Source organism: Ambystoma mexicanum, chromosome 2p, assembly GCF_040938575.1.
Source record: "Ambystoma mexicanum isolate Mex_15411 chromosome 2p, UKY_AmexF1_1, whole genome shotgun sequence".
Taxonomy (NCBI): Eukaryota; Metazoa; Chordata; class Amphibia; order Caudata; family Ambystomatidae; genus Ambystoma; species Ambystoma mexicanum.
In genome coordinates, this window is record NC_090923.1 from 1,353,844,721 (window position 1) to 1,353,870,207 (window position 25,487).

Sequence of the window (25,487 nt, forward strand, 5' to 3'; positions counted from 1 at the left end):
TTCTGTTGATTAAGCTATGATATGATCGTTTATTTACAACGCGCTTAATACCAGAGGTTTCCAAGGGCAGATTCTGGGATCGAACCGGTGTTGCTCCGCGTCTAAAGTAGCACTGTCCTGTAAGGCAAAAACTATTTCCTGGAGAAAAAGGTTTGCATTTGGGATAATTTGCATGTTAATGAATGAAAAAAATGGAATCTAAAATGCTGAACGCACGTTTAGTTTGCTTTCAACATAGTAGGTTAGATCTTTTGCCCATAATACTGAATTGGGGGGTGGGGGGCGTGTCAGGGTGTCCCCCGCTCCTCCGGTTTGGTATTATGGGCTACAGTAGTTGCTGGGGTATCCCCTCAATACAGGGGACACATAGGCAAAATACCAAAAGATCCAATTACAAAATATGGGCAAGTGGTATACATTATTTTGTAATTCGGTCTTTGGGGATTTGTTTTTTTAACGTACATCTAATTTGCATATCTACAATGCCTTGCTGATGTGGCTTGGAACTGGAGATGAGCTTCCAGCGATGGCTGCTAGGTGGTGGTGTGGAAATTGTGACTTGACTAAAATATAGTGTAATATTCCATTTGTGCCAAATTGCACATTCAACAATGCCACCTAGTAACCATAGCTGGAAGTACACCCCCAGGTTCAGAGACATATATGCAAAGTAACCCTTTTTCTAGGGTATGCAAAAGATTTCTACTGGTCTGGAATGCAATTATAAGAGGGCATGTGAAGGCTGGAACTTTATCATGCACGTGTCCCAAGAGACAGAATAATGGACACATCCCACTAGGGAATGAACGAAGGAGTAATTGCAAGGGTCCCAAAATTTATAGTAGTAAAATAAATGCAAGCAAAGAACTCTGCTGCCCGAGAGCGCTCTGCCAAAAATTACATGAGCAGCACGTTAAAAGGAAACATAGCATTACTGATGACTTGCATAGGGTTCACTTCTTGCATCAGATTGGAGAGTGACATATAGAACAGTTGATACTATATGGGACAAAAGATGGTGATTGGCTGTCGCTTTGTAGTTGCTCCAGGCACACGTGGGTCCCCTGGGCTCATCTCCGCGGTGTGAAGGTCAGGCGAAATTCTTCAGGGAGGATGTAAAGCTTTCCAACAAAACTAACAAACAAACTCTGGCATGCATGAATTAATGGCTGGCACAAACTATCACATGAAAAGAGGCTATTGGTATGAGATAGGGGCATTCCGACCTGTGTCTTTTATGGGGGCATCGGGTTAGGGGTCGCTCCTCCAGGTGCCTTATCAGAAGGGACGATCTCCGATTTGTGGTTTCTGGGGTCTCATGTTTTCAAACACATTGGGGATCGATGTTTGTGTTACCAGAATATATGGCCACTCTGGATTAGGTATATGGTGGGTGAACTTAAGGTGGTCCAGGAGGAGGGACTGAAGACCAGATGCATACAAAGGGAATGGGGGCATTGGTTCAAGGGACTGTGGCTTGGCCTGGACGGGGTGGAGAGGGCATGAGCCGGTCAGCAGAGATGGATGGGGAGCTGGGACTGGAGTGGGCCTTGGTCTCACATTCTGGGAGGAGCGCATCTTGTCAATACTCGATACTTGCTAATGGCAACAATGAATGACTGCGTTTCTGTAAGAACAGGAGTTGCGCGGACTGGCATAGTGTGGAGGTGGTGGGGGATGGCTGTGCGCGGCGCTGCGAGAGGGAAAGTGGACATTTCAACAGAAGGCGTAGAAAAAGATGGCGTTTGGAAAGACACAAAATGGAGTACCGATTACAAGCCTTAACATGGCGTTTATCACAAATAGGAGATTAACATAAGTACAGTATGGGTGGAGCTGTCTCCCCCCTTGGTTCATACATCGTTTACCTGATGCAGGAATGGTGCAAGGCGGCGGAATATACCGCCTCTCTCCCAACACATGTTATTTATGATATGATATGGTATTTGTAATTTGAGAGGGCAGTGTGGATGGGATTTTTCAATTTCGTGCGTATGGATTAAATACCCTAGCACTTTCCTTGAATGGGCCTTCACTAAGAGGTGGGGCCTGAGCAAATGCTACACTACCCGACAAACTTCCATTTAGGATTTTTTTAAAAAGAAAATAGGAGTGGCAGGGGATTTGGGTGACCCATAGGGGTTAAAGGAATGGCAGTGGAATCTGTGCTTCCACTGCCTCCGGATAGTTCGGAGGGCCTGGGTATGTGTTTGAAAGTGCTGTGGATTGACCTAGATTGTGCGGTATCAAGTAATAAAATCGTGGCAAAAATGCAGTGGTTTGAACCGGTAAAGGTGTTCCCCATTATACCATTTATGGGGAGAGGCGGTTGCGGGGGTGTCCCCCATCCCCCCAAAATGGTATAATGGGTCCGGAGGTTGTCCCCCGCATCCTTTACATGATTATGGCGCCAAAGACCACGACATTTTTGCAGTGACATTTTGTAATCATAGCCATGTTTGCTGCGATTTTAAGACATGCAACCGATTGTGCAAGGTGTGTCTAGGATGTCATAGAATAAGATGGTCTACTTAAGAGAACAGTCAATGGAAGTCTGGGGTGAAAAGAAGGTGCAACTCCAAAAGGAAGTTTCATTTTTGGGGGACTTGATTTTTGCTTGCAGGTAGCCCCTGATGTGACAGAATGTCACCTGAGACTGGGAGGGCCCTCTCAGATGATTTTTAAAGAGTACAATTAGGTAACACTGTTTCTGAAAGTCTGATCTGCTAATCAGACCAGGCATGCATAATGCTGCCTGCCGAAAGTATAAAGCAACAATGTACCTTGCTGGGAGAGAGCCTACAGACATCCCGGCAGATGGGGAGCAGGTCCAAGTGGATCCAGGTCACCTTCCAGGTTGCCACTTTTTCACCACTTAGCAACCCCTGCCCACCTGCTTCCTTCCTGATTGCCACTCGTTTTCCCTACTTAAGGAGCCCTCCAGCCTCTTTTCCTTTGCAGATGACCGTCTTGTGGCCAATGCTGTATTTGACTTTTCTGGACTTCTATGGACTTCATTGATTCTCGGTGCGTCACCCTTTCTCAACTCTCATGCTGGACTTCCTTTGCATCTTGTACTCATGGTGGCCTGGAATCATGCTATTCCCATCTTCATCTTGTATCCTGGCTTGCAACATTATGTGTTACTACTGACTTCTGCAATTGTATTTGCTCTCCCCTCTTGCTTCTCCACTCTTTTTGACTGCTTACTCTGTTCTCGCCTCCTCTCCATTTCCCCATCTCCTCCCCTTATTTTCTTCTATGCAGTTACTCTATCCGAATTGTCCCTCAACCTAGTATGATGGAAACCTCGTCTGTCTCCGCCGCCTCCAGTTACTTTTTAAACCCCCCTGCCCCACCACCTCCAGCAGTATCTGAAATGTCGTCAGGCCTAGTACAATAGTTGCTTGTTTTGTTCCTCCAATCCCTTTCTGCGCCCCTCTCCCTCACCTTTTGTTTTCTCTGGCTCTACTAGAAATGTCGTCAGGCCTATGCACAGCATGTGAATCTAAGCAGATACAAGCATCAGAAATACGATTACGGTGAGTAATGTATCATATATATATATATATATTTTACAATTTGGCAGATTCCGAAGTCTGTTCCATCCAGAGCACATTTCAACTGCTCCCTGTGGTTGAAACACAGTTGTCGGCAAGCAAATTTCCATACAGTATTGATTGTTCATACTGCTCACCAAGCTGACACATCCATCAGAAACAATGATTTGTGGTTCCAAGAAAATGTAAAGGGACCACCCTGCATTTGTATACACTAATGTCTGCAGTTTGCACTTTTGTCTGTTTGCACTGTATTGTTGATGTATATTGTTTTTCCTGTTATTTGCTCAATAACTTTATTTGAATGTCATGCACTATACTCATGAATTGAATTGTGAGGTTGTGGAAGCTGCGGAGTATTACAGTTTGTTTTTCGAAACTCGAAAATGGCTGTCGACACAGGGCGTGCCAGTAATACTATCCCTAGTGTGACGTCCACTGTACCCATGATCCCTCACGCGTCTAGGACCCTCAGATTGTATTTTTTCCAGACATGAGGTAGCATGAGAAGTAGCGTGAGCACAGATAATCCAAGCAGATAGATAGAAAGGTAAGACTACAAGCATCCATGCGTCTTCTCTCAGAAGGGAGGAAGGGTGGGTTGCATGTGAATCTAAGCAGATACAAGCATCAGAAATACGATTACGGTGAGTAATGTATCCCTTAAGAGGCTTGTGGAATCTGCTTAGATCACATGCTGTGCATAGATTAGCGAGCAGTACCTGAAGAAGGAGGTGGGATGTGAGAAGGGTCATGAGCAAATAAATGTCTTAGAACCGCTTGTCCCACTTGAGTATCTGTCTTGGAATGGGTGTCAATGCAGTAGTCCTGAGTAAAAGTGTGAATAGAGCTCCAAGTAGCTGCTTTGCAAATGGTGTCAAGGGGTACATTTGCAATGAAAGTAAGAGTGACACCAATGCCTCTTGTTGAGTGGGCTCTCGGTGTGAAAGGCAGAGTTTTTATTTTTTTTTCAGAAAGGGAGTAACACAGCTGGATACAGTTAATAATCCACTTAGAGATGGCACCTTTAGAGATGCAATCCCCCCTCTCTGCCTGTAGCTACGGAGACAAACAGCTGGTCTGTTTTCCTTAGCGGCCTGGTCTTGTTTACATAGTAGAGGACCGCCCTACGCACATCTAGGGTGTGTAGTTTCACCTCAGCCGAGCTTTGTGGATCTTGGAAAAAAGCCAGAAGCTCGATGGACTGGTTCACGTGGAATTTGGAAATAAACTTGGGTGAGAACCTGGGGTGTGTGCGTAAAACCAGTTTATCTTTATGGACAGTAAAGAAGGGATCTTGCACTGACAGAGCCTGAATTTCACTGACCCTTCTTATAGTTGTAATTGCTACTAAGAAGGCCGTTTTATAAGTCAGGTGTTTGAGACTGCTTTTATGCATGGGCTCGAATGGGGGGCCCATGAGTTTAGATAGCACCACGTTAAGGTCCCATCCTTGTGGTGGGTTTGAAATAGGAGGGTGAAGTCTCTTTACTCCTTCCATGAAGGCTTTAACTACTGGTACTTTCCACCACGACACCTTGTTATGGGAAGTGGTGTATGTCGACAGAGCTGCCAGGTGTACCTTCAGTGAGTTAAAAACCAGTCCTGCATCCAGCAGGTGGAGCATGTATGTAACAATAGTGGAAGGAGTGCAATCAACTGGGTTGATTTGTTTATTCTGGCACCAGATAACAAATCTCTTCCATTTGTCAAAGTAGCAGTGCCTCGTGTTTGGCTTCCTAGATTCTTTTAGGATGTCCATACACCTCTGTGGTAAATTGAGATGCCCTAACTCTATGACCTCAGGAGCCATGCTGCAAGGTTCATTGAGTTGGGTTGAGGATGCACAGTTTGACCTTGGTGCTGGGACAGTAAGTTGTACCAGGCCGGAAGTTTGAGGGGTTTGCACACCGCTAATCTGCGTAAGTGTGGGAACCACAGTTGTCTCGCCCACATGGGAGCAACCAGGACGAGTGTCATCGATTCTCTGTTCATCTTGTTGACCACCTTCCTGATGAGGAATTGGTGGAAAAGCGTACGCAAACATTCCTGACCAGTTCATCCACAGGGCGTTCCCCTGGGAGTCTGGTTGGGGGAACCTGGATGCAAATCCTGGGCATTGTCTGTTTTCGCTTGTGGCGAATAGGTCTATAGTGGGGAAACCCCACTGAGAGAAGATATCTTCTATGACTTCTCTGTGTAGACACCATTCGTGTCCCTCTGGGAGGGGGTCTCTGCTCAGAGCATCCGCTAGAGAGTTGAGATCCCCTGGAACATGTTGCAATGACAGGAAGATGTTCCGTCTGAGTGCCCATATCCAAATTTTCTGGGCAAGCTTGGACAGATTTGGCGAACAAGTCCCTCCTTGCTTGTTCAGGTAAAACATGGCTGTAGTGCTGTCCGTCCGGATTTGCACTGACAGGTTTAGCAGGTAGGGCTCGAACGCTTGAAGCGCTCTGAATACTGCCAGAAGCTCTAGCAGGTTGATGTGATTCTTCGCCACTGAGTGAGACCAGAGACCCTGAGCTGTGTGGTGGAGATGGTGAGCTCCCCACCCTGTCAGGCATACATCTGTTGTGACTACCGCCTGTATCTCGGGATCACAAAGGGTTTCCCCTTTGACAGATTTTCTCTTGTCCACCAGTGAAGGCTTTGTACAAGTGTTGGCAAAACGACCACTAGATCGTCCCCACTGACCACTTGCCTGAGACCACTGTTTTGCCAACCATTCCTGCATGGGACGCAGGCGCGCGTGGGGGACCAGGTAAATACAGGACGCCATCATGCCCAGCAAACGCATTGCTTTGCGTACCGTTATCTGGCGACCGGACTGATATTGCGGAATTTGCTGCAGTATATTCCGAATTCTTTCCTCGGAAGGAAAGGTCAACCCCTCTTGAGTGTCTAGGATAGCTCCTAGGAACTGTTTGGAGGTGCTTGGCACCAGACTTGGCTTTTTCTCGTTTATTGAGCAGCCCAATTCGAAGAGGAGGTTGATTGTCCTTTGAATGTTTATTCTGCAAATTACTGGGGTCTCCCCCGTGATAAGCCAGTCGTCCAGGTAAGGGTACAACGGGATTGCCTCCCTGCGTAGGTGTGCTGCCGCCACCGCCAGTACCTTGGTGAATACCCTTGGAGCCAAAGCTATCCCGAAGGGCAGTACCTTGAGCTTGTAGTGCTGACTGTCTACCTTGAAGCGCAAGTACTTTCTGTGCGCTGGGAACATGGAAATATGAAAATAGGCATCTTTCATGTCCAATGTTGCCATGTAATCCCCCTTTTTTAGGAGGGGAATTACCTCCTGGAGAGTAGTCATGTGAAACTTTTGGGGCTTGACATACTTGTTTGCAGGCCATAAATCCAATACTGGGCGCATTGTCAAATCTTTCTTTGGCACAAGGAAGTAAGTTGAATAAATACCCTTGTTTACCTGGTGTCCCGGAACGAGTTCTATCGCGTCCTTTGCTAGCAGATTGACAATCTCCTCGAGGAGGATCTTCTGGTGGTCCAAAGAATGTATTTTTTGTCGTGGAGGATGGTTCCGGGGACGCTGTAACAGTTCTATGCAGTACCCTGCGTATACTGTGGACATCACCCATCTGTCTGATGTGATCCCTTCCCAAGCTTGGGTGAAGTTGGAAACACGTCCACCTACTGGGGTTGCGTGAGAAGGGACCCTGAACTGAGCGTCACTGTTTTGGTGGAAGCGTGCCGCCGCCTCTACTGGGGCTGCCTCTACCCTTACCACGTCCTCTTTTATTACCCCTGCCATAACCCTGGGTAGACTGCTGGTTGTTATTGCTCCATGGTGTACCCTGCCCCTGGGAATAGTTAGATCCTCTCTGGGAATTTTGTCCGCGTGGACGACAAAAATTGCCATTCCCTCTTTGATTAGGGGGTTTATTGGTTAGTTGACCTAGGGATTTGAGTGTCTCATACTCATCCTTGGCATGTTTCTGCGCGTCCTCGACCGCCTTACCAAACAACAGATCCGGCTCCACCGGTTTATCTAACAATGATGCTTGGGTTTCAGCCTTGAATCCAGACTGCCGTAACCAAGCGTGTCTCTTGATAACAGTCCCTTCTGCTATTAATCTGCCGGCGTTATCCGCAGCATCAAAGGTTGCTTTTAAAATGCAACCGGACACGGCTCTTCCCTCCGCGGAAACCCATGCCAATTGGCTCTTGAGTGCCGCAACTTCTTCCCCCTGGTGGCAGTTCTAACTGGCCAACAGGGTGGTGGAGTTGGCGATCCTTGCCTGGTAGGCGGAAGTGGAGGCTACCTTCCTGCCCAACCCATATAGTTTCTTGCTCTCCTTGTCGGGAGGAGCTTTGGACGATGACAAGGGTGTTCCCGCCCTTTTACGGGTGTTTGTAACTACTAGGGAGTCTGGCTTCAGATGCCCCCTTATGTATAGTGGGTCTGATTGGGCTGCCCTGAAAAGTTTCACAATCCTTGGGTTCACTGCCCTGGAGAGGTTGGGATTTACAAGTGAAGGGTCTATTCTTCTTTGAATAGACTTAAGGATAGGGATGGCCTGCGCAACAGGTCTCCTTTCTCCTACTAACTCCTCAGCGAAGTCCCTCTCTTCCTGAGCACCCTAGGTGTCAATGTGAAAGTGTTCTGCCGCTCGGGACAGAACTTCATTCAGGAAAGGTTGATTGTCGACCGGGGAGTCGGTAATCGGGGGTTCTTTCTCTACCGGGGAATCTACTCTGTAGGTCTCAGGGTCTTCCTCTTCCTCTTCTTGGTCCTCATCATCCCCATAGTAGCCCGTACCAGTTTGCTCTTCCAACATGCCCAAATCTGGATCCTCACAAAAGGATGCATCCCCTTGATATTGAGAGTAGGGCTGTATATAGAAGGGGTCTGAACACCGTGTTGGGGCTTCAAACCGGGACTTCTTACTTCGAGGTATTGGATCCTTATAGCCTGAGGGTGCTGACCCGTCGGGAGTATAGAAAAGAAAGTGTTCAGGGTTTTTTGCATAAAAATCTGCCAATGATGACATTCTTGACATAACCCTGTCTATGTCATCACTAGACCATTCTTTGGAACGGGAATGACCCTTTCTGGGACTTTCTCCGCCTTATCCTGACTAGACTTACAGGTTTTAACAGGGGTCCTTGGGATAACAGAAGACTGGGACTTGTCTGTCTATGTGGAGTGGAAAGTTTTAGAGGTGTGTAAGGAGGCCGAGACTGCTTCCTTTGTTGTTTTCCCCCTTCCCCGTGGATGGAAGAGTGTTTTCCCTGCCTTTTCGCCCCTTCGGAGCCTACCGACGCCTGGCTTTGAGGTTCGGGGGTAGTGTCCCTATCTTTAGAACGTAGAGATAGGGACTCGGGAGACGGCGTTACGTGGTCTGCAGGCGCCGACTCCTGGAGTACGGTCTGGAGATGGAAGTCGGCTTCGTCTTCCGACGATCGAACTTCCGTTACACTGGGGAGCGAGGCACTCTTGGCAACAGTGGATGATTGCCTGGAGTCATGCGGCGATCTAGATCGAGAACGCCCAGAGGACACCGATTCGGACAGTTCTCTATGTGCCTCTTTCCGAGAACTCGACGTGCACGTCGAGTCTCGGTTTGGACTTCATGTGTTTTGTGGAAGTGCTGTGGGTAGCGCTTGTGTCGCCGGGGGTCTTCTCCATAGCCGCCCTGCCGGACGACCTTCCGAGGTCGGGGACTTGCGCTCGGCTGTCTCTTGACACCACGTTGCCCTCCCCATCTGAAAGCACAGCATCGCTGAAGGCGCCCTCCCCTGCCATGGCCTCCTGACGCCTGGCGTGGTGGGCCCAATGCTTGATCGAACGGTCCTCAAGTGTTTTCGGTTTAAACCTGCTACACGCTCTGCAGTTCGCCTCGGGTTGGTCCCTTGGCAAGCAGAGATTGCACGTGGCGTGTGTCAACCCAAGGGTACTTGCGGTTGCACTTGGGGCAGAATTGGAAAGGGGTACCCTACATATGCTCCTTGTGGCAGCGGGCTGATAAGTGTAGGAATATATAACAATGTATCTATATACCAAAAGAGTGTAGAGTATGTCCACCCCCCACTCTCCCTACTTGCAGGGCCGAGGCCAGAGGCCTTCCTAGGCCCGGGCCGAGGCCCAAGTCCGTCGTGCAGCTCTCGACGGTCGATTTCTTCTCCGGGTCGGCATCGAGTGTGGAAGTTTGGTGACTCGACGTTGGGGTGGAGAATGGGGAAAATATAACGATATTTTGCAAAAGTATTGCTAAGGCAGGGAACTCCGCAAAATGCTTCCGACCAGTATGGCGGAAAAAAACAATATGAGGGTCCTAGACGCGTGAGGGATTATGGGTACAGTGGACGTCACACTAGGGATAGTATTACTGGCACGCCCTGTGGCGACGCCCATTTTCGAGTTTCGAAAAACAAACTAATACTCCGCAGCTTCCACTTGATGTCGGCCTATGCACAGCATGTGATCTAAGCAGATTCCACAAGCCTCAGAAATAATATAATATATATATATATATATATGCATGATTGGCTGAATTTCGGTTGTTCGAAAATTCCAAATGGCCGAAAAGTTGACCAGATCACGCATTCCGTGCTGGGAGCTGCGGGGATGTCCCCCTCACCCTTGCTCACTATATTGTGAGCGGGGGCTGCGGGGATGTCCCCGCAGCCGCCCTGAATTTTTTTAAAAAAGAAAAAGGACCCAACGACGCTGGTTCCCGATCACAGAAGTGAAAGGTAACAGGGGTTGCAAGAACACAAGGTAAGTAAAGGTGTGTGGGGGTGTGGTGAGGGTGTGGGTCAGGGCGAGGGACAAGTTGTAAATGTTCAGGGGAGACAAGACTGAAGATTATATTTGAAAAATAATCTTTGTTCTTTTCTCCCTCGAACATTTGGATCGCAGGCTTTCAACCCCGATCCACAGCCTTCATCAGGATGGGGAAATTAGTGACTATTCACTAAATGGGTATTCCAGTGCTGGTCTACAATAAATGAACTGTCTATGAGTGGGGTGGGTCTATATTTAGGTAACTATCTTTAAAACAAAATATCTATTAAGATTCCACTGCTTATTGATATTTCAAAAAAGGATACGTCCTAGAAGGGCTTACCGTGCAAGGAAGTTCATGCACGACAGACAGTGATTCACTAGTGCTTATTTGTTGCGGATATATATATATATATATATATATATATATATATATATATATATATATATATATAAACATGCAAGTGTGTGTAGCGCTTTAGAAAGGGTCTCTGTGCCAATCCGGCTGGAAGGACGGATGAGTAAGTAGACTAGTTACCTGGAGATGAGGGTGGCAGAATGAATCCTTATTTTCAGACGGAAAGTTGCTGAGTAGGCCACTGTTGGAATATATCTCCACCTGATGGTGAAAGAGACAGAAGTCATCCAAACACTAATTGTTTAGCGTACACACTGAAAAGATGTTGACTATCTGTTGTGAGTGGGACCCTGTATAGGAGGGTATGTGTGAGAGGGTGAGTGTCTCTTATATTACTTAGAAAGGGCAGTGGTGATCCCCCTTGCAATCGCGCCCATTGAAAAGACAAAATAGGACTCCTAGTCTGGAGTGCCATTGTTTGAATGGGACTGTTGGCACCAAATGAACTATAGGCAGATGCTAGTGAATGACCATAAAGGCCTTTACCTCTACTTTCTCTGCTCCTCCTACTCCGGGGGCTAACTCGCACCCTGACACAGCCCTCTCTAACCTCCAACTTTCTATCTCCAACGCTCTGGACATCCTTGCCCCCGTCATGAGAATCCGTCTGAAGCCTTCCTCCAAGTGCAACTCTTGGTATGACTCTGACCTCGCCGCCCTGAAACACAAGTGGCTGAGAGGAAGTGTAGGGCTTCAGGCACATCCTTTGACAAACTGTCATGTCACCTGCTGCAAAGGCAAAACAGACTCTGTCCTGTCCAAAAAGAGTCCATATCCAAGCCCGCATTTTTGCGGCCTCTAACAACACGTCCAAACTCTTTACAATTTTCAAGGCAATGGCCAATCTTTCTGCAGTTTCTACATTCCCTCCTAGGCCCTCTGTATGGCTCTGGCTTCTCACTTCACCACTAAAACCCAGGACATACTGTCCTCACTCTCAGTCCACCTCTCTCGGCCTTCCTCTGGCCTCTTCTCCTTATGCGCCTTTTTTCTCCTTTTTCTCTGACAACACCCGACGATGTTTCTAAACAAGTCTGATCTATGAAAAGGTTGTCCAAACAGGCACTCCGCTGCTTCTCCAGAACCATCAAGGACCACATTGACACCCTGGCTCCAACCTTGGACAATTTCTGCATTCACTCTTTCGCCACTGGTTCCTTCTCCTCAAACACTCCCTTGTGCACCCCATCCTTAAAAAGCTTTCTGTCAACCCTACCTATCCGTCAAACTATCGCCTGATCTCCATCAATCCTTTACTGGGCTAACTCCTGGAAAACCTGGCCATCTCCCAGCGTACTCGCCAAACTGAATCTGTTGGTTGTCTACATGACCATCAGTCTGGCTTCACTGCAGCCAGAGGCATGCATGGAAACTGCTCTTCTGAACACCTGTGAAGATCTGCTCTCAAATCTTGATTCTAGCCTTCCTTCTGTCCTCATCCTACTGGACCTTTCCTCTGCTTTATCACACTATCCTGATCAATCGAAAAGAACCTGGGAATCATGGATCAGGGCCTGGAGTGGTTAACCTTCCTCCTGGACCGACCCTCCCAGGTCCAACTTGGGTCCTTTATCTCCACCACCTCCCTCTCCACATGCAGTGTTCCCCAGGGCTCTATCCTCTCACCCTGTCTCTTCAATGTCTAATTGGACCCTTTGGCCCACCTGATCTCTACCTTCTCCTCTAACTTTCAGTGTTTTGCAGATAACACTCCGCTCTCTTTCAGGCTCCCCTCAGCCTCCTCTCTCACTCATTCCTGGCTGTCTATCCACGATTTAGGATTGGTGTGCCTCCAACGATCTCTGCCTTAATGCCACAAGACAGAGATCGTTCTAACTGGGACCCCTGCTCCCGCTTTCCCTCTCTCACTCTGGCTGCCTTCCTTGGGCCCTCTGCCTTTGCCTTCCTGTAAGGCAAAAAATCTTGGAGTCATCTTCAATTCCACTCTCTCCTTCTCTCCTCACATCACAGACCTTGCCAAGAAGGCCCACTACCAGCTGCGCCTCCTCAGAGGTTTCTTACTTCCCCCCAGAATCTCACTGTCTCCAGGGCCCTGGTTCTCTCACGGATGGACTACTGCAACAGCCTCTTTCTCAATCTGCCTTACACTACTCTTTCCCCCTCTGCAACTAATCCAGAACAGGACTGCAAGAGGTATCCTTGGCCTCAAGCCCAGGGACTGTATCTCTCTAGCCCTGAAGTCTCTCCACTGGCTCCCGGTGGCTCAAAGGATCAAGTGCACGACCCTTTGCATCGTCCAAAAGGCTTTCTGGGGCCGTGGCCCGCACTACATCAAACTCTCTCTTCCAAAATAACTTCCTTCTCTGCTCAGTTACCTCCAACTCACTCCAGACTGACAGTGGGGGTAAGGCTGAGAGTGGGGGGTAGATCTCTCTCTGCTGCTTCCCTCTGAAATGGCCTCACAGGCCCTCTCAAACTTGAGCCGCACCTGAAGTTACGGTAGCTGCTCGAGAGATATCTATATCTATATCTATATCTATATCTATATCTATATCTATATCTATATCTATATCTATATCTATATCTATATCTATATCTATATCTATATCTATATCTATATCTATATCTATATCTATATCTATATCTATATCTATATCTATATCTATATCTATATCTATATCTCTCTCTATATCTATATCTATATCTATATCTATATCTCTCTCTATATCTATATCTATATCTCTCTCTATCTCTCTCTCTCTCTCTCTCTCTCTCTCTCTCTCTCTCTCTCTCTCTCTCTCTCTCTCTCTCTCTCTCTCTCTCTCTCTCTCTCTCTCTCTCTCTCTCTCTCTCTCTCTCTCTCTCTCTCTCTCTCTCTCTCTCTCTCTCTCTCTCTCTCTCTCTCTCTCTCTCTCTCTCTCTCTCTCTCTCTCTCTCTCTCTCTCTCTCTCTCTCTCTCTCTCTCTCTCTCTCTCTCTCTCTCTCTCTCTCTCTCTCTCTCTCCTGTCTGCTGAGCTGACTGGTTGCTTGGCTAAACCCAAAGTCTCACTGCGTAGCAGGCCCCTCCTTGATCAGTCTCCCTTGCACTGCCTCCAGGCCTACCGCGCACTTAGGGGCTGTAACTATAACCTCTACAGCGCTCTGCCTCCTTCCACTTACCCAGAGCCGTGCTGCCCTGGCTGCACTCACTCAGAGCAATGCTACCCTGATTACAGGGCTACGTGGAATACTTTGGAGGCACATCCAGTCGAAAGAACGTTGCCAGTTGGTAAGTAACTTGTTCTTCGATTGGATTGTGTCCTCCAACGTATTCCACATCTTTGACAGACTCCGAAAGCAGTACCAGTAAATGGATAAGGGAACATAATTGAGAGTACCCAATCAGATTGCGGAATAAAGAACCGCCTTTCCAAAGGCCATATCCTGACCATGGATTGTATCCAGGGAGTAATGTTTAAGAAAGGTGTGGATTGAAGCCCATGTGGCTGCATCACAAATATTCCTAATAGGAACCCCCCCCCCCCGCTGCTGGAGGGCTGTGAAGGTAGCCACGCCCCTAGTGGAATGAGCTCACAACCCATCAGGAGGGTCCTTACCCGCCAATTGGTAACACTCTGTAATGGTGAGGATAATCCACTTGGACAAGGTCCGTTTGGTAACAGCATGGCCCAATCGGTGTCCAGCATATCGTACAAAGAGTTGATCGTCCACTCTGACCCTGGACATCCTAGAAATGTAAAATCTCAGAGCTCTCCTAGGATCCAACCAATGGAGTCGCTTCTCTTCCTTGCCAGGATGAGGAGGAGGGTAGAAAGATGGCAGAACCACCTTTTGACTCAAATGATATTCAGATACTACCTCAGGTAGAAAAGAGGGACGTACCCGCAGTACAACCCTGTCCTTGTGAAACACAGTTAAGGGTGACTTCGATGAAAGTCTCTGCAATTCACTCACTCTGCGAGCGGTAACCGCAACCAAGACCACAGTCTTGAAGGACAGTAATCTCAAAGGACAGGAGTGCAAAGATTCAAACGGAGCACCCATGAGAAATTTCAAAACCAAATTCAAATCCCAAACCGGCTCGCAAATAACCTGATTCAAAGACTCCTTTATGCTGACGATTAACCAGGTTACTCGCCGTAGTGACCACCTTACTCCTAGTCCATAGTCCGCTTTCCTCCATACTTATGAGACATTCCTCCGTCCTATGGGACGGGACCGGAGCGCTTTGTAAAAGTATCCAAAAAATTTCAAAATGTTTTAGTCCATCCTCTCCTTCTACGCGGGGCCCGGCACGGAGCCGTAATCCCGCCCATCTCAGCTCCGCCCTGCACATCGCCCATCAGTCCTTTTCTATCGCCAGGTCAGAGACCTTTTAGCAATAACAGAGGAACCTTATTAGAGGGGACGGTGGGCATATGGAGGAAAGATGACTATGGACTATGAGTAAGGTGGTCACTACGGAGAGTAACCTGGTTATACTCCTACGTCCCGTCCCCTTTTCTCCATACTTATGGGAGATTCCCAAGCACTCCTTACAGGAACTATGGGTGGATGGAAAAAAACCCTTATTGAAACAGGTTCTTCAGCACAGCCTGACCAAACTGAGCATCAGCTCTTAAACTCAGGTCTAGACAATCATGTTTACAAAAAGCCGATGGGGAGGCCCAAGTAGCTGCCTTTGCGATGGTCTCCCAGGGGACATATTTCTGAAAGGCAACTGCAGCTGCCTTGCCCCGCACTAGGTGTGCATGAATACCTTTAGGAGGCTTCAGCCCTCGAACGGTGCAAGACTCCGTAATGCGGGCCGCGATCCATCGGGAGATGGTCTTCTTAGAGGCCTGCTTACCTTGTGGATTACCAAAAGTGACGAACAGTTGAGAAGAGGTAAGTTTGGAGGTTCTGTCAAGATAGAACTTAAGAGCCCTTCTAACATCCAGAAAGGGTAGAACCCTTTCCCCCTCTGAAGCAGGGTTCGGGAAAAAGACTGGCAGGGAAATAGACTTCTTTAGAAGATGGAACTCAGAAACCACCTTCGGCAAGAAAGCAGGGTTTGTCCGCAGGACCACCTTATCCTTGTGAAAAGCCAAAAAGGGATGTTCCACCGACCAAGCTTGGAGCTCACTCACGCGCCTTGCCGAAGTGACGGCCACCAAAAAAGACACCTTCCATGATAGGTGCTTGAGGTCCACTGTGGCCATTGGTTCGAAAGGCTTATTGCACGCCGCCGTCAGGACCACATTTAGATCCCACGCCGGGTGCGGACTGCAAATCGGAGGATAAAGGCGTGTCAAGCTTGCAAAATGTCTCTTAACCACTGGATTAGACAGAGTAAGAACATTGGTCCGTAGATAGGTAGGCGGAAACCGCCAAAAGATGAGTTCTACATGACAGAACGTGAACTCCTGACTCTGCTAAGTAGGATACAAAGGACAATACTGTGTCAATCGTAGCCCACCTTAGGTCCAACTGCTTGTTTAAACAAAAATGACAGAACCTAAGCCATTTGCTTCTGTACTGGGACCTAGTCGAACGTTTACTGGCTGCCTGGATAATGCGCATGTTATCTGCAGACAGGCTAAGATGTTCTAAAGAGCTGAACTCGGGCACCACGCCGCCAAGCTGAGTGATTGCGGGGAGGGGTGCCACAGTTGTTCCCCCTGGTGAAGAAGATCGGGGGTCACCGGTAGCCTGATTGGCGGATACACTGACAGGTGTTGAAGTTCTGAGAACCAAAACCTGGCTGGCCACCACAGGGCTATGAGCAGAAGCGAACAGTTCACTGAGTTCTTCAATTTGATAAAACGTCCGTTGAACTAGAGGCAGAGGCGGGAAGGCATAAGCCCTCATACTGTGCCATAAAATTTCGAGAGCATCCCCCAGAGAGGAGGCTCCCAGTCAGTTTCTGGAGGCATACAGAGGAAGATTCTTGTTTGCCGCCGTAGCTAAGAGGTCCACTTTCGGAGTGCCCCAGCGCAGGAAAATCCATGAGAGGGCCTCTGCCTTCAGTTCCCACTCGTAGCTGACTATAGTCCGCAGACTGAGGGCATCTGCCGTGACATTCAGCTGGCCCGGAATGTGTACTGCAAGTAGCCAGACACCATGCTGAACCGCCCACTCCCAAATCTGGATGGATAGTTCCACGAGTGGGGGAGAATTGGTGCCCCCTTGCTTGTTGATGTAAAACATCGACACCACATTGTCCGTGCAAATCCGGACCATGCCTTTCCAGGAGCTCCAGATGATTTATGTGGAGGAGCTTGTCCTGGTACGACCAAAGATCCGAGACCTGAAGAAGATCCAATGTCGCGCCCCACCCCAGAAGGGAGGAGCCCGACGTGACCGTTATCGTCGGAGCTGGGTCCTGACACCCTGCCCCCACCGACAGGTTGCTGAGAGACTACCACCAGTCTAGGTCCGCTCTCATGGAAGCTGGAATCGTTATCAACTTGGAGTCCGGATAAACAGCCTTAAGCCAAGAACTCCGAAGAGCCATCTGAGTCCAACTCATCTTGAGACGAGCAAGCGGAAGCGCCGAAACGCACAAGGCCATGAGGCCCAGAAGCCTCTGAAACCACCAGGCCGACATGCTCTTCGACTGCACAAACATCTGACACGTGGCCAACAGATCCACGATTCTGTCCCCGGTCAGGTACACTCTGCAGTCGTATTTTGGCGAAAACCCAGGAAGATCAGGTCCTGAGAGACCGTCATGGAAGATTTCCGCCAGTTCACCAACAGCCCGAGGTGGAACAGGAGCTGGAGGAGAGACTGAAGATTGCAGGCAGCTTCCAGCGGCAAGGGCTGCGCAAGATCCAGTCGTCCAAATACGGATATACATGGATACCCTGCAGACGAAGATAGGCCGCGATCACCGACATCATCTTCGTAAAGACACGTGGTGCCGAACTTAGGCCAAAAGGAAGCACTCGAAACTGGAAATGCTCCTCTCCCACAGAAACAGATATCTCCTGTGTGGACCCCAGATAAGGATATGCATGTAGGCATCCTGAAGATCCACCACACTGAGCCAATCGCCCATGTGCAGGGAAGACCGTATATCTTGCCGGTCGTGATCATCTTGAATTTCTCTTGAGGTAGGATAAGATTAAACTGAGAAAGGTCTAGGATGGTGCACAGGCCAGCTTGGTTGGGTTTGGGCACTGTAAACAGCCGGGAGTAGAAGCCCTCCGCCCGCTCCCCAAGAGGAACGGGTTCCACAGCTCTGAGATCCTGCAGTTTCTGCACCTCAGCTTTTAGGGAGGGCAATCCAGACTGCTGGAAAAGAAGGTTGAAGGGTGGGGTAGGGGTAAGCGGAAGCCCACCCGAGTGACTGACGAGACTCACCTGTCCTCGGTGATGGTCTGCCAAGCCTCCCAATGAGAGGCAATGCGTCCTCCCACCGGGGTCTCGTGCGAGCGAGGAGAACCCTCATTTGGCAGGCTTTTCAGTGGTGTTACCACATGAACCTGAGGAGGAGGCTGAGGAGTGGGAGAAAAAACGAGTCTGTTGCTGCCTTCGGCGGTTATTACCTGAAGGAGAATCCACTCTACGGTATTTCCGGTCTAGAAAGCCCCTGAAACCAGAGGAGGGCCGGCTTTGCGACAGCGGTCTCTGGGTCCTAAAAGGGGTTTTAACCCGGACTGACAAGGACTTAGCTGTCTGGGTGCTGCCCTTCGTTTTGGTGAGCTCCACATCCGTTGTGGAATGAAAAAGCTCCTTACCGTCAAACGGCAGGTCTAACACCTTGTCCTGCACCTCCTTCGAGAACTTGGTGGCATGCAACACGCCTGTCGAGAGGTGTTGACACCCAGCGTAAGGCCCCTGAGCCGACGTCTCAACGTGATGAGCCGCGGCCTCAAGCAGATCCTGGGCCAAGACTCTGGCATCAGATAAACCCGCCTTAAAGTATTCCAGCTTATCGACTGGAATGAACTCCTCGAACTCCGACAGACCTTTCCACATCTTCATATTCGCCCCTGCTAACACCAGTTCCACATTAGCCTGCCGGAGCTGTAAGGCCGAATTAGCGAAAATCTTCCTCCCAAGGGAGTCCAGGAATTTGTCCTTTTTCCCCAGAACCGGAGTCCCCGTCGTAGAAGAGGATGCTGCAGGCCTGGACTGCAAAGTGGCCATGGCAACCACTGTGGAGAAGTGGCGCGGGGTGGGCGGGGGGGGGTGGTGCGGGAAATCGACAAGATGACAGGGCCAACTCTTCCAAAGAATGCAGCCTGTATCGCGCGGCAATTTTCGTTTTGATGAAAAGTTCAGAGAGTGGCTTTTCCCAGACCCTGCGGACCTCGGCCAAAGCGTCCTTCTGCAAGAACAGGCCGGTACGCTCCAAAGGAGACAAGGTAAACGCCCCCGAAAGCCCATCCTCCTGCGGAGCGGGTGCCTCGGGCACTGGAACATCCAATAGGCACATCATGTCCAGTGCCCGGTCGTGAAAAGCTCTAATAGAGCGGGGCTGGTCTTCGCTGTCCTGCTAGCCCTGCACATCATCCGACAAGTCAGGATCCTGCTGAACCGTGTCAGGCACTGCCTTGTCCACAGGGGACAATGGGGGCAAGGGCGGAAGGGTAGGTGGAGGCACCATAGGCAAGGGTGGTGCCGGCGGAACCACTGGTGGAACTGGTGGCGCCGGAGGTGCCGGCGGGCATATCTCCCTAAAAAGACCCTTGAAATACTCTCTCATGGGGTCGGTAAGCATGAGCGTCTGAAATGTGCCGAAAAAGGCGTTCTCCGGAGACGGTTTTGGAACTGCCGGAGAAGGCCTCTCATGAGGAGGATAATTCCAGGGACGCAGAGGGGAGGGTTGCCACACATGCCCATCCCCTGAAGTGTCCACAAAAATCAAAGGTGCCGAACCCACAGGCAACTAGACATTGTGCGGAAGGGGCATCCGGGTGTTCCAATCCTAAACTGGACGAAACGGATGAGCACAAGGAATTTTATGTTCACCCGCGGAACCAACTCCTACACCAGAGGGCGATGGTGTAGTTGTAGGGGAAGCACCCAAAATGGCCGCCGTGGTCGTGGCGGGAACGGCCACCATTTTGCCATCACCTGAGGGTAACTGCGGCATGTGTGGAAGTGAGGCAGGGGTCTTAATTTTAGCCTTAACATAAGGAACCTCGGCCGAGCCGGTAATATGAGGCCTGGAATGTTTCTGCGACATACCAATAGCCAAACTAGCCTTCACAGGAAGTACCTCGGCACTGCCGGTAAAGGAAGAACTTTCACTCCTTGCCCCCTCAACAGTTCTGGCGTTGCCACAAGACCGGGAACGGTGAGGAACAACTTTCACCGATAAGGCCTTGGCAGGCCTCGCAGGAATGTTGGTCACTTTAGCCTCTGCATGAGGGACCTCGGACCCATGTCCGGTAACAGCCTTACTAGCGTGGGCCTCGAACATCCATTCGGAAACACCAAGCCCAGGCCTCGGGGCGCACCCCGGTACTTTTGAGGGAAGCTGATAACGAGGCCTCAGAGCGAGCTCCGGTACCCCACGACTCAGTAGAACAGGGTCTACATGCATCTCCCACAGGTGGGGCCTGGGAGCGTGCTCCGGTATCCACAGGCCCCTTTACAGAGACCCTCAGAGAAAACTCTGGTACAATTAATAGGCCCAGAAGGCACCTCGGGGAAATCCCCGGTGACAGAGCGATCAACGCTCCTCTCGGCTCAGGAAGAGCCCGGAAAGGTATCTCACGGCCGGGGTGCTCTGAAAAGTAAAGAACTTACCGGGCGTTTCTTCTTTTCGTCGATAAACACCTGAAAATGCGAAGGAGGAGTACGTTGAAACACCTCCTCCCACCGCTCCAACCAACGAAGTGCCCGGACCGAAAGGGAGTCGTAATAAAAACAGGAGTCCCAGCGGTGATCCGGACCCAAACACTCTAGACAAAGAGGATGGGGATCCGCCCTCGCGAAGCGTCTGTGACACAAAGAACAATCTGGAAAGTCTAGTTTGAACGACAGACAGACTAGTACACGATCGCTAGCGAGAGCCAGAGTGTAGGAAAAAAGGGAAGATGATCTTCCGAGGATGCAAGCGCATCCAGTCCTGAACAAGCGGAGAAAAGGACTGATGGGCGATGCGCGCGGTGGAACCGAGATGGGTGGGGTTTTGGCCGCGTGCCGGACCCCGAGTAGAAAGAGGAAGGACTAAAAAAAAATTGACATTTTTGGATGCTTTTACAAGCGCTCCGGTCCCGTCCCACAGGACATAGGAATGTCCCATAAGTATGGAGGAAAGGGGATGGGACGAAGGAGTAATAGTCATATTAGATCAGACTCCTATTGGCCTTAAACGTCAGCTAGATTCCCTGGAACTCTATCTAGAAAGTAACAGACTAACAATAAATCCGGGGAAATCGAGGATCATGATCTTTAAAGCAGGAAACAAAGTAACAAAAAAGGAAAGCTATCTCTGGTCCCTGAAGGGACACCGTATCCTCACAGTAAAATAATTGACGTAATTAGGCATAAACATTAACACCAGTAGGTGTGACGCTCAGAGGATAGCCGAATTATGGGAAAAGGCTAAAAATCTGGCAAATCAAGGTCGGAACCTACTACAGAACTACTGTTGATATTCTTTAATTCCACTGGTGCAATTCTATCAGTCAAAAGTGCAGCCAATTTTAACATACAGTGCAGAGACATCATTTATGCTATCTGAAACCATATGGCCAAAACTGGAGGGGATCTTCTTGAAAACCGTACTGGGGCTGCCTAAAAGCATACCTATAGTCATCGTATGAAAAAAACTAGCCTTAACATCGCTCAAAGCTATCACTCTTTGGAAATCAATCTCCCTGTACCGCAAATGTGTAGAGGAAGATCCGAAGGGTGGCTTTGCAGTCTTTAAACAGGCAATGTTAGATCTGAGAGAGAAGCAGCTGACAGAATGGAAGGAAATATGCTTGTTGACTTTGAGAAACAAACGAAACAGAGGATTCCATGACACGTGACCCGGACAAGATTTTTAAAAAAGCTGTATATTAACGATTGGATTGATACACAGGAATCAATCTACAACTACAAATATTATGACGAATTCTGGTTCCGGCCACGAACGTTAAATGATCTTCCAGGATACATAAAGATCTTCCCTACCCATTTTCTTAGAACGCAACATCTGCGTCTACGCTTGAATCATTTTCCATCAAATCTAAGGTCAAATGAGAGAAAAGGCTCTAATCCTACAGCTACGTGCAGACTATGTTCAGACATCAACATAATAGAATCAATTCAACATCTGCTCCTGAGCTGTCCGAAGCTAAAAGTGGAAAGAGAATCAGAAATGGGTAACATTTTGAAACAATATTGCAACAGATCTATTGAAGTTTGGTGGTTAGTCCTGATAGAGGGTGAGAAAACGCATATCACCTTGGCAGTGTCGAAACTTCTGGTACGAATTCAAGCAAGACTAGACTTGGTTAACGGAGAAGATAAAAAGCCTTCTGGAAATGGTCGGAGACAATTGGATATACGTATTCCGACATGACCAGTGGTTCTGTGCACCCCAAACTGCTATCCTTTTTTGATTCATCGTTTTCTCAGTTCTCACTTTTATTTTTCAAATGCTAATAAGCAAGAATGTATTTCTATTCTATGTGTATGGGAAGAAAATTGGAACACATACGTTTTTAATTTTTTTCTATTGGCGAAAGGTTTTCAACCTTGTAAACCATAAAATGTCAAATAAAAATATATTTTCAAAAATCCCAAACCGGCACCTGGAAAGGGGACGGCGGGAATACATTAGTCAGTCCTTTACGAAACTGAGAGATCAAAGGAATCTTAAAGTAACAACATTCGTCATATGAGCACTTAAAGATAGACAACGCCGCCAGGTAACCCTTAATGGTACCAACTTGCAGGCCCCTGTGGGCCAAGGAAAGTAAGAAAGAGAAAACCACAGGAGTTGAGCACTGAAAAGGATGAACATTGTGACCTCTGCACCAGTCGCAGAACTTACGGCAACGGTACAGGGATTTTGTTGCAGGCCGCCCAGCCAAAGGCGACACCTCCAACACATCATCCGGGAGGTCCCAATACTTATACCTCAACCTTTCAGATACCAAGCATCTTGACCTCTGGATGGAGAACCTGACCCCCCCTCTCGCGAGAGTAGATCCTCTCGGTAGGGAAGGCTGCGTGGAGGGCAGATGGACATTTCTAGAAGGTCCGGGTAGCACGCTCTCCTGGCCCAATCCGGAGCAATGAGGATCATTTTGGAACCGAACCTCAGTAACCTCTGCAATACTTGAGGAATGACAGGGAATGGAGGAAACGCGTACAGCAGTGGGAATGACCAATCCGCCACAAACACGTCTCCCAGGGCTCCTCTTGGAGGAAATTCCCTTGAGCAGAATCTCTCGCACTTCCAGTTAACACTGGTGGCCCAAAGGACGAAGATCTCCTGAAGGACTTCCTGAGCCAACTCCCACTTGTGAGAGATCGTGCTCTGCCTGCTCAGATCGTCCGCCACCGCATTTCCGTCTCCGGCAAGATGAACTGCCGAGATCGAAATCCCCTGCTGGATGGCCCATAACCAGAGCTGCATTGCCTCTCTGCACAACGGGAATGACCCTACCCCCCCCCCCTTTTTGTTGAGGTAAAGCATGGTCACTGTGTTGTCCGTCATGATCAGGACACTCTTCCCCCATACAGAAGGCAGAAAAGCCTTCAGGGCTAGCCTGATGACCCTCAGCTGTAACAGATTGATGTGGAGTTTGGACTCCGACGGAGACCAAAGACCGCTGGCTGTCAAATCGTTGGCATGAGCAGCTAATCCTGTGAGGGAAGCATCCGTCACTACAGGTCACCTCCAGCCATGGTTGCCAAAATGGTTCCCACCTCATAAGGTTCCCTTGGTTGGCCCACCACAGAAGATCCTGGGAGACTGAAAGTGGAATCTGAACGGGATCCGACATCTTGCCGGAGAACTGCGACCACTGCATCATGAGGACCCATTGCAGGGATCTCATCGGCAGCTTGACAACTGGCACCAGAAAAATGCAGGATGCCATGAGGCCAAGCAACCTTAAGAATTCGAAAGACAGGAGACTCTGGGCATGTTGAAACTTGTCCACCATCTGCACAATGTGATGAGCCCTCACCTTGGGAGGCGAGCACTTCCAAGGACGTGTCGAATACAGGCCCGATGTACTCGAGCTGTTAGGAAGGTGTCAGATGCGACTTCTTGAAATTCAGGGAGAAGCCCAGCCTGTAGAGGGTGCGACAGGTGAGACCGAGGTGATCCAACGCTTGCTCGGGAGAGCCAGTCGTCCAGGAAGGGGTAGACGAAATTCCTCCTCGCCTGAGGTATGCCACCATCACCAACATTAGCTTGGTGAAGACCCTCGGGCGGAGGTCAATCAGAATGGCAGGACCCGAAACTGAAAGTGCGAGTCGCCACCCGCAAACCTCAGGTACTTTCTGTGCTTATTATGAATCGGCACATGAAACTAAGCATCCTGTATGCAAAGAGACACCAATCAATCCTGAAGTTGAAGGGCCTGGAGGATTTGAGAAAGAGTAACCATCTTCAACTTTTCCTTCCTGAGAAGTTTGTTCAACCAACGCAAGTCCATGATGTGTCTCAATCTCCAATCTTTCTTCAGAATCAAAAAACAAGGGGAATACCATCCCTTGTTCCTATCGGCTACAGGCACTAGTTCTATAGCGCCTTTCTCCAGCAGGGTTAGAATTTAACGCGCTAGGAGCGGATACGGAAGCTTCAAAGAGTTTCCCCGGTGGATTGTCGTGAGGCCGCTGAAGGAAGGGAAGGCAGTAGCCGTGGGCTATGGTATCCAGAACTCGCGCATCTGAAGTAATGGCTTGCCATTCTCTGAGATGCTGAGACAGTCTGCCCCCAACCGGCGACCCATGAAACATGGCCTCATGACTGTTTGGAAGCGGCTGCGGCAGTACCTGAAGGCAAAGAGGCAGCTGCCTGAGCGGCTTTGGCACCACGATTTCCCAGACCACCAGGGGTACTTTTTCTCTGGCCCCTTTGACTGGCAGCCCCTCTCGTTCTACCAAAGGAGGAGTAGTAACGAAAAGAACCTCCCCTCCATTGCTGTCCCCTAGGATGAAAAGACAGAGGTTGACGCACAGCTGCGCTTAAAGATTTAGCTGCAGCTTTTGAGGTCTGCAACCTCCCAACGCTCTCGTCAGCCTTGCTGCCAAACAAATGTGCGCCATCAAATGGCATGTTGAGAAGACAGGCGTGCACATCCGGAACAAAACCTCACTTCTGCAACCACGCAAATCTGCATTTAACGGCGCTCGCAGCCATGGAGCGGCTAACACTGTCGGCCGTATCCAAACCCGACTGAAGGGATTCGCACATGGCATCCTTGTCTTGCACGAGAGCAAGGAACCCATCCCTTTAACCCCCTCAGCCACTAAAGAAAGTTCCACAGAGTGTGTGAAAATCTTGCCAAGGCACATGTGGAGTTGGCCGATTTCAAGGCCTTGCTCCCAGTAGAAAATACCTTCCGGGCCCAACCTGCCTCGAGGTGGCCGAAGCCGCCTGAACCACCAAACTCTCAGGAGTGGGGTGAGTAGATAAATAGCTGGGGTCGCTAACGGAAGGGCAGTATTTCTTAGTCAAAGATTTATTAACAGCCGGAAGAGATTGCGTGGACTGCCAAGCAGCTGCCACCCTTTTCTGCAAGGTGAGATGAAATGGTAAAACTAGGTCAGAGGACGGACCTTGATCTAAGATGTCCGTTAGATCATCCTGCACAAAGTCTTTAGGCGGACTGGACCAGCCCAGATACTC

The 25,487-nt window shown here is 49.2% G+C and overlaps 1 protein-coding gene across 6 annotated transcripts in view; it reads right to left on the reverse strand.

The window, feature by feature from the left end:
* The window catches only part of RAI1 (retinoic acid induced 1), a 2,051,579-nt gene that overhangs the window by 1,229,266 nt on the left and 796,826 nt on the right, over positions 1-25,487 (reverse strand). The window contains exon 3 of one of the 6 annotated variants that reach the window (XR_011302220.1): positions 10,847-10,927. The exons of the other annotated variants lie outside the window; for them this stretch is intronic. The gene's annotated coding sequence lies outside the window, so the exon portion shown is untranslated. The remainder of the gene's footprint in view (positions 1-10,846; positions 10,928-25,487) is intronic. 6 annotated transcript variants of the gene reach the window in all.